The following is a 10204-nucleotide window of genomic DNA, read 5'->3' on the forward strand; positions in this document are numbered from 1 at the left end:
GGGATGCGATATTTTGTTACTAGAAATGATTGATTCCTTGTTGATCTACTCATAATATTCATACACATTTCACCATATCCAGAAGACCCCGTACACAATTTAAAGTCACGAATGAGTGTAAACCAAAACATGGGTTCATGTGCACAATATACTTTGGTGATCTCAGGTCATAGGATCAGTTGCACAACTCCCACTAAGAGAATCATTTTTTGATATGTAAGTAAGACTTCATAAGATTTCTCTTTGCAGGTCAATTCAGTGAACTCATTCCTCTAATGAGCACCCACATCTTTATATTAGTGTCTCCACATTAGTGACTGTGAGATCAATCACCCTCTGCATCGAGTATACATAAGATGTGCCAGTCTTGCCGGTAGCATTGATCCCCGACTCAATGTTCCAATGACTGAAAATACTTAAGATTTGGGAATATGGAATTTGGTGAAAATACCAAATATACCCTTTAGTGGCAAGTTACCGTACAATTCAATCCTTCAATCAAACTGTATTCCGAATATGTATATGAGTATGAATATATGTCAAACTCAATTTTATATTCATATTTCTCTTAATCTTCTAATGATAATTCGAATCATGAAACATTAGAAACTCTTTCTAATTTTTATTCTGCTTTGATCAAAGGCTCCCTAAATTATCATATGATTAGAATAAATGGAATGCGATCTTCTCTTACTAGAAATGATTGATTTCTTGTTGACCTACTCAAATCTTCCTACATAATTCATCATATCTAGAAGACCCTGTATACAACTTAAAGTTATGAATGAGTGTATACCAAAATGTGGATTTTTGTGTACAAGATACCATGGTGATCTCAGGTCAAAGGATCAGTTGCACAACTTCCACTAAGAGAATCATCTTTTGACATATAAGTAAGACTTCATAAGATATTCTCTTGGCAGGTCAATTCATTAAACTCATTCCTCTAATGAACACCCACATCTTTGTATTAATATCTCCACACAAGTGATTATGAGATCAATCACCCTCTGATCGGGCATACATAAGATGTGCCAGTCCTTTCGGTAGCATTGATCCCCAACTCAATGTACCAATAACTGAAAATACTTAAGATTAGGATTTTAAGATTTTAGGTCTCACTAGTATGATCTCATCATAGCCCTAAAATCATTAACTTAATCTAAGGGGTTCATCGCAAAATAATAAACAGCATATGATGAAACACTATGCCTTTATTCATAATTAAATGTCATATACATGATTTGAAAAAAATAAAAGAAAAATCCTTCGCAATACATATTAAGATTGGTTTGTAGGGCATCTATTCTTTCAATCTTCCACTTGCACTAAAGCCAATCGTCTTTATATTTCATCTCCATTGAGGATGATAGTGTTATTTTGATGATTAACAAGTAATTATCTAGAGAATGCTATAAGTTAAATTGATACTTCATTTATAAGTTCATTACTCTCAGTACATTTGTTTAATTGAAAATATATATATGGTCTTGTTCATTTGGATGAATCTAACCTTGAGAATGCAGCAAAGTGTAGATTGAGTCGACCCATAGGTTGATTGGGTCGACCCTGGCACATCTAGGAATCATCTGGCACACTCCTGCAAAAACAGCACAAATGAACAGTGAGTTGGGTCGACCCAAGGTAAGCATGAGTCGACCCAACCTCCAAAGAACCTCAAAACGCAAAGGAAGAATGCTCTCTGGATTCACTGAGAGGGTCGACCCACACAGTGGTTGAGTCGACCCAAGCTTGAGTCGACCCAAACTCTGAGAGGGTCGACCCAAAGGGCAAGACAGAAAGACAGACAGAAAACGGTTCTCTGGAATTACTGAGAGGGTCGACCCAAGAAGAATTTGAGTCGACCCAAGTGAACTTTGAGTCGACCCAAAGAATGGTTGGGTCGACCCATGGGAAGAAAGGCTGAAATTGAGGTTTCTGTGTTCTCTGAGAGGGTCGACCCAAGGAATGTTTGAGTCGACCCAAGGCAAAGTTGGGTCGACCCAAGGACAGGTTGAGCCGACCCAAACACGGGCTGAACAGTAACGGCTAGTTCTGCAGATGTACTTTTTGTTCTTCCCAAGGTCAGTAATGGCTAGTTTTTGAATTCTAACCATTGGGGCTTGACCAAAAAAGGTGGGAAGCTATTTAAAGGGGCACTATTCATCAGAGAGAATAACTTTTGAGTTGAATATCAAAGAGTACCCAAGAATACAAAAGTGCCCTAATCTTCTTCATCAAGAGCTTCATTCAAGAATCAAAGAAAGGGATTGAGCAGATTCAAAGAGGCATCAAGAGCTCCATCCCCTTTAAAGAGTGAAGCATCCTTGACAAAGAAGAGCAAAGCGACTTCCAAGCGATAAATACTTTCTAACTCTTCCTTGTAGCTTATAATGTTTCATATGCTCATTTAGGAGTTTGAATCTTTTCTTTTGTTAATTAAACACTTTGTAAAGGTTCGTTGGTGAGCCCGCAAAACCAACAAAGGTTTTTGGTGAACCCGGAAAACCAAAGTGTAAAGGTTAGTTGGTGAGCCCGCAAAACCAACAAAGGTTTTTGGTGAACCCGGAAAACCAAAGTGTATAGGTTCGTTGGTGAGCCCGTAAAACCAACAAAGGTTTTTGGATTGTGAGCTCGGAAAACAATCCAACTGTAATCCGCGAGATTATAGTGAATTCACAAGGGGACGCTTGGGGAGTGGACGTAGGTGCTAAGGAGAGCACCGAACCACTATATATTGTTGTGTTTGTGTTGTGCTTGTGTTTTCATTTACTCTTGCATCATCTTCTACTCTTGCGTTAGTTCAACTCACTCAAATAGCTTAAGAAAGCATCCACCGCACTTAATTAAGAAAACGTTTAAAGCATCAAAATTTAGAAGAAACCAATTCACCCCCCCCCCTCTTGGTTTGTCACCTTGGGCAACAAGTGGTATCAGAGCGAGGTGCTCTAATAGTGCTCATTGATCTAACAATCAAGAGTTAAAGATCATGACAACCCAAGTGGGATGTGCAATGAGTGAGGGGCAATCCACAAATAGACCACCTCTATTTAATGGCACAAACTACACATATTGGAAAGCTAGAATGAGGATATTCATTCAAGCTTCGGACTATGAACTGTGGCAAATCATCACTAGAGGACCTCACATACCCACACTTAACATAGATGGCACTATCATACCCAAACCAGAAATGGATTGGAATGAAAGTGATAGAAGATTAGCACAGTTAAATGCAAAAGCTGTAAATACACTTTACTGCTCTTTAGATGTAAATGAATTTAATAGAATATCCACTTGCACCACCGCCAAAGAAATTTGGGATAGACTTGAGGTCACACATGAAGGGACCAATCAAGTTAAGGAGTCCAAGATAAACATATTAGTACACAAGTATGAACTGTTTAAAATAGAATCTACTGAGTCCATAACTGATATGTTTACTCGTTTTACTGATATTATAAATGGGCTTAAAAGTTTAGGAAAGTCTTATTCTAACTCTGATTTGGTGCGTAAAATTCTCAGGTCTCTACCAAGGAATTGGGAGGCCAAGGTAACCGCTATTCAAGAGGCAAAGGACCTCAACACACTGCAGTTAGAGGAGCTCCTAGGATCTCTCATGACCCATGAGTTGACAATGAGGCAAAATTCAGAAGATGAGGTCAAGAGAAGAAAACCCATTGCCCTAAAGACTACCACCCCTAGACAACAAACTGAATCGGAAGATTCAGATGATGATGAAGATATTGATGAAGAAGGGATGGAAGTGCTTGGGAGAAAATTCAGAAGATTCATGAGAGGTAAGAATAAGTTCCATAAAAAGAAACCCTTTCTTAAAGGTAACTCAAGCAAAGAAAAGGTTAAGGATAAGGAAAAAGAAAAGGAGACTCCCATTTGCTATGAGTGTAACAAACCCGGGCATTATAAGATAGATTGCCCAGATTTGAAGAGGATGGCAAGAAAGTTGAAAAAGAAGAATTTTATGGCCGATTGGAGTGAAAGTGAGGAATCAAGTTCGGAGGACGAAGATCATCAAGACACGGCCCAAATATGTCATATGGCCAATGACGATGAGGTAGATTCTGAACTTGACTGTGATTTTACTGTTGATAAATTGCATGATGCATTCTTAGAACTCATGGAAGAACATAAGAAAGTAATTAATAAAAATAAAGCTCTAAAAGAAGAAAATCAATCTCTCATTAAAGATAAGATAAAACTGTCTCATAACTATGAAACGTTAAGTAGGAAACTTGAAAATAAAACCAAGAATCTAATTGTTGAAAATATTAAGTTAAAAGAAGATGCTGAAAAGTATAAATCCTTAGTAGATAAATTTACTCTTAGTTCTACCAAATTGAATATGATACTTGATAGTCAAAGAGCTGTATATAATAAGGCTGGTTTAGGTTATAGAACAAATACAAAACAAAAATTCTTAAAGAATATCTTTGTAAAAGCTAAAAATGAAAATGTTACTTGTTATTGTTGCAATAAGATAGGACATAGAGCATATGAATGTAACTTTAGAAAGTCTAGTCAAAACAAATCAAGTAATAATCAAAAGATTAAATTCAAGAAAGTTTGGGTTTCAAAAGGAACATGGAGTACTAACCCTAAAGGACCCAACTTAGTTTGGGTACCTAAAGTTTCTTCTTGATCTTGATTGCAGGTGTGTCTTACAGCTGATAAAATGAAAAAACGATGGTATCTAGATAGTGGCTGTTCAAGACACATGACCAGTGACGAAGATCAATTTGTCACTTTGGAACCAAAGAAAGGTGGAGTAGTTACCTATGGAGACAATGGTAAAGGCCATATCATTGGAAAGGGTAAAATTTTCATTGCTCCATCTGTTTTTATAGAAAATGTTTTGTTAGTTAAAGGGTTGAAACATAATCTTCTTAGTATAAGTCAATTTTGTGATAAAGGATTTAAAGTTACATTTGAAGCATCTGTATGTATAATCACAAATTCTAAAGATAATAGCATTGTACTTGTAGGACAAAGGCAAAGAAATATTTACTTAGTAGATCTTCATGAATTAGGCAAGAAAAATGGTTTATGCTTAATTACTAATGAAGAAAAGAAGAATGAAACTAGTTGGCTTTGGCATCGAAGACTAGGACATGCTAGTATGGAATTAATATCAAAACTAGTTAAGAAGGAATTAATAAAGGATGTGCCAAAATTGATTTTTGAAAAGGACAAAATATGTGGACCATGTTCATTAGGAAAACAAACTAGATCATCTTTTAAATCGAAAAATGTAGTATCAACAACTAGACCATTTGAACTCATACATATGGACTTATTTGGACCTACTAGAACTACAAGTCTAGGAGGAAAGAAATATGGACTAGTCATTGTTGATGATTTTTCAAGATATACATGGGTTTCATTTTTGGCACATAAGAATGAAGCATTTTCAGAATTTTTGAAACTATACAATAAAATCATAAATGAAAAGAAACTCACATTGGTAGCAATTCGAAGTGATCATGGCACGGAATTTGAAAATCAACACTTCGAGGAATTTTGCACTAAAAATGGAATATCACATCAATTTTCAGCACCTAGAACGCCTCAACAAAATGGGGTTGTTGAAAGGAAAAATAGGACATTGGCAGAAATGGCATGCACAATGTTGTGTGAGTCAAATCTTCCAAAGTACTTTTGGGCTGAAGCTATAAACACTTCTTGCCATATTCTAAATCGAGTTTTAATACGACCTATAACTAAGAAAACTCCTTATGAACTTTGGAAGAATAAGAAACCCACTGCAAAATATTTTAAAGTGTTTGGATGTAGATGTTTTATCTTAAATAACGGCAAGGAGGACTTAAGTAAATTTGATGCCAAGTCAGATGAAGGTATCTTCTTAGGATACTCCACATCTAGCAAGGCATACAGAGTATTCAACAAAAGAACCTTAGTAGTAGAAGAGTCGGTCAATATTATATTTGATGAGTCTGATAGTGAGTCTGCTAGGAAAGAAAACTCTATTGATGATGATACAGGAATTATCGATTTTGAGAAGTTAAAAATTGATGACGTACCAAATCAAGATAAGGGAGATGATTGCGTGCCACCACAACCCCAAGACGTGCCAAAAGAATGGAGGTATGCACATGGACATCCTAAAGACTTAATTATTGGTGATCCATCTCAAGTGGTAAGAACTCGATCTTCTCTTAGAAATTTAAATGATTATCTTGCTTTCGTTTCATAATTAGAACCTAAAACTTATGAAGAAGCTGAAAAAGATACTAACTGGATAAATGCCATGCAAGAGGAATTAAATCAATTTAAAAAAAGTAATGTATGGACATTAACTGAAAGACCAAAGCATAATTCAGTAATTGGAACAAAATGGGTATTTAGAAATAAACTAGATGAAAATGGAGTAGTTATAAGAAATAAGGCCAGACTCGTAGCTAAAGGATACAATCAGGAAGAAGGAATAGATTATGATGAGACATTTGCTCCTGTAGCTAGATTAGAAGCTATTAGATTACTTCTAGCATTTGCATGTTTTATGGATTTTAAATTATATCAAATGGATGTGAAGAGTGCATTCTTAAATGGTATTATTGAGGAGGAAGTATATGTAGAACAACCTCCAGGATTTGAAAATCATGAATTGCCAAATCATGTGTTTAAATTACATAAGGCATTATATGGATCAAAGCAAGCACCTAGGGCTTGGTATGATAGACTAAGTAAATTTCTGATTGATAATGATTTTTGTAGAGAAAATGTAGATAAAACTCTATTTCTCAAAAGAAAGGACAAAAATCTACTAGTGGTACAAATATATGTAGATGACATAATCTTTGGTGCCACTAACGATACTCTGTGCAAAGAATTTGCTGATTTAATGCATGGAGAATTTGAGATGAGTTTGATGGGAGAACTAAGTTTCTTTTTAGGATTACAAATCAAACAAACCAAAGAAGGCATTTTCATTCATCAAACTAAGTATACAAAGGAAATACTGAAGAAGTTTGGGAATGAAAATCATAAGGGAATTGGCACTCCAATGAATCCCACTAGTAAGCTAGACAAGGATGAAAAAGGGAAAAGTGTGGATATTAAGCTCTATAGAGGACTAATTGGATCCTTGCTCTATCTTACTGCTAGTAGACCCGACATTGTATTCAGTGTAGGGATATGTGCTAGATACCAATCGGATCCTAAGGAGTCACATTTAAGTGCAGTTAAGAGAATCCTTAGATATTTAAGAGGAACTACCACCATTGGATTATGGTACTCGAGAGACTCCTGTCTAGATTTGCTTGCATATTCAGATGCAGATTTTGCTGGATGCAAATTAGATAGAAAGAGCACAAGTGGGACATGTCAATTCCTAGGAAATAACTTAGTATCATGGTTTAGTAAAAAGCAGAACTCAGTGGCACTATCCACAGCTGAAGCTGAATACATAGCTGCTGGTAGTTGTTGTGCCCAAGTATTATGGCTCAAGCAACAATTAGAGGACTATGGAGTTAAACTAGATAATATTCCTATTAAATGTGATAATACGAGTGCTATCAATCTCACTAAAAATCCAGTTCAGCACTCTAAGGCCAAACACATAGAAATAAGGTACCATTTTATTAGGGATCATGTGCAAAATGGAAACGTATGCATTGAGCATATATGCACAGAAAAATAATTGGCCGACATATTTACAAAACCATTGAGTGAAGATAGATTCTGTATGCTCAGGAGGGAATTAGGTATATGTGATCCTTTTATTGAATGAATATGAAAGGGAGCTAATAGTGTCATGATACATTCCTCTAACTTCAAAAATCCCATGAAACATGAGTCAAATTTGTTATCTATAGATTCCTTACTCATGTATCATTGTTCCATAAAGAGGTTATAAGGATTGGAAGCAAGGAAAATTTTTTAGAAGCAAAAAGGGAGAGAAAACAAAATTTCTGCACTTGGGTCGACCCAACGCAGAACATGGGTCGACCCTACGTTGAGTCGACCCAAGAAAATTCTTGAGTCGACCCAACGTCGGGATCCCACTGTTATAAGGGGGCCCGAGAGCTCATCTAGGGCACTGTTTGCCCTTTGTCTCCTTCCGAAAAGTCTAGCCCCCACTCTCCAATCTCCACTAAACTCCTCCAAACAGTAGATTTCCTGAAGATCTTGGAGAAATGGGACCCAAACGAGCCGTAGCCAAGAGATCCGGAAGAGTGACCCGAGTCCAACAAGAGGAAAGGCGTCCTACCGAGCCTTCTCCCGTGTCTCCACGACGTGAGGCACGTGCGGAGGTCCCTCCTCCTCCTTCCCCCTCAGTGATCCTTGCAAGATTTGCGGGGAGGCTGGTTACTACCGGGAGAAGGATTCATTCGGAGTTTTTCAACCAAGAAGGATTTCGGATTTGGGAATGGATCCAAAGACAAGGTTGGGAGTATCTTTGCTCCCTTGATGTGGTGATTTACCCCGGGTTGGTCCAAGAGTTCTACGCCTTCCTCAAGACTGGTATGGGAGGACTTATGTCGGAAGTTCGAGGGGTTCGGATCCGTGTATCCGAGGAGAGCTTGAGTGAGTTACTACACCTACCCTGCATAGGAGCCACTCCGGAGAGGCCAGAAGACAAAATGAGAGCTCTGCAATTGATCATGGAAAACGAGAACTTCGATTTTTCTCAGAAGGTAATAGCTAGTTCTCTTTCCGCTGAGATGAGGTTATTGCTCAATATGATAAATAGGATTTTATTTCCGAAGACCGGGAGATTTGATCTCATCTCAGAGCGAGATCTAGCAGTTATGGAGTGTATGATTCGGGGGACTCCTCTAAATCTTCCGGCTATGATATTAAGGCAGATGAGGAAGGTGATGTGCAGCAACAGGGTATCACTACCTTATGGTATGATACTTACATTGATCTTCCGTCAGCATGGTTTACCTCTTGAGGAGGAGGCATCCAAGAGTCTGCATCACACGGACACGTACACTGCACGGACACTCATACGCATGGGATATGCGAAAGTGAACGGGCAGTGGATTCACACCGGTGCAGGCATTCAGGGTGAGGCACCAGAGGGAGAGGCACCAGAGGATGAGGATGAGGAGCCTATGGATCATCCTACTGTACCCTCAGAGGCTGGACCATCGTCATCCGCTCCTCCGACAGATACGGATGACTTCTGGAGTAGGATGACAGAGCTCATGACAGCTCAGGCGAGGACTATTACTGACGAGCTCACGAGCCGATTGGACGCCCGGTTGGATGTCATGTCTGCTGAGATCAGTGATCTGAGGCAGCAGATAGGAGCACTCCGGAGAGAGAGAGAGACACATGGACCGTCTGTGCCACAGGCTGCTGAGTCAGAAATATCGGCACAGAGTCATCCCGCTCGTCGTGCTCCACGCCAGACACAGTCTCACCAGGCTCGACCTCTCCTCGCCACTTATGCTAGGAGGATGAGGACTAGATCCCAGCCATTAGATTTCCCCTAGGCTGATCTTAGCATCTATGTTTAGAGCCTAGGCTAGAAATCTAGTTCTCATATGTATCTTGTTTTTTTTTTCTCATATGTATCTTGCTTTTCCCTTATATCTTTAAATCTCGATTGAGGAACATTGTACTTATCTTTATTTTGGGCATTAATGTATGAAAATGTTCCTATTGTGATCAATGAAGTCTGAAGTTTGTTCTTAATTGCATCTTTTCCCATATCTATGTTTTTGATGATAACAAAAAGGGGAAGAAGAGAAGGAAAGAGTATATAAAGGAGAAGAGAAGAAAGAGTATATAAAGGGGGAGAAGAAAAGATAGAATATTCACTTTAAGAAAAGAAAGAGTATTTCATTTGAGAAGTTAAGAAAGAGTATTAATTTTGGGAGAAGTAAAGATAGTGTTTAAAGAAAGAGTATTAACTTTGTGAGAAAGAGTGAGTAAAGAAGTTATGTAAAGAAAAGAGAAATAAATGGGCAAACAAATTGAAAATCATATAAGAAAGCTTATACATCTAAGGGGGAGCAATTTGCAACAATGAAATTGACTAAATCAAAATTTCCATCAAAGTTCAGAATTTGGCACATATAAATTCAGAATTTGGCACGCACCTCTCGCACCCCGATACATAACCTGAAACTCAGAGTTTATCTCCAATTTTTGAAGTTTCATTGCTAATGAATTATAAATGAAAGGGGGAGCAATTCAAAAAGTCAAATTGGCA

Source organism: Phoenix dactylifera, unplaced genomic scaffold (assembly GCF_009389715.1).
Source record: "Phoenix dactylifera cultivar Barhee BC4 unplaced genomic scaffold, palm_55x_up_171113_PBpolish2nd_filt_p 000242F, whole genome shotgun sequence".
In the NCBI taxonomy this organism is placed as follows: Eukaryota; Viridiplantae; Streptophyta; class Magnoliopsida; order Arecales; family Arecaceae; genus Phoenix; species Phoenix dactylifera.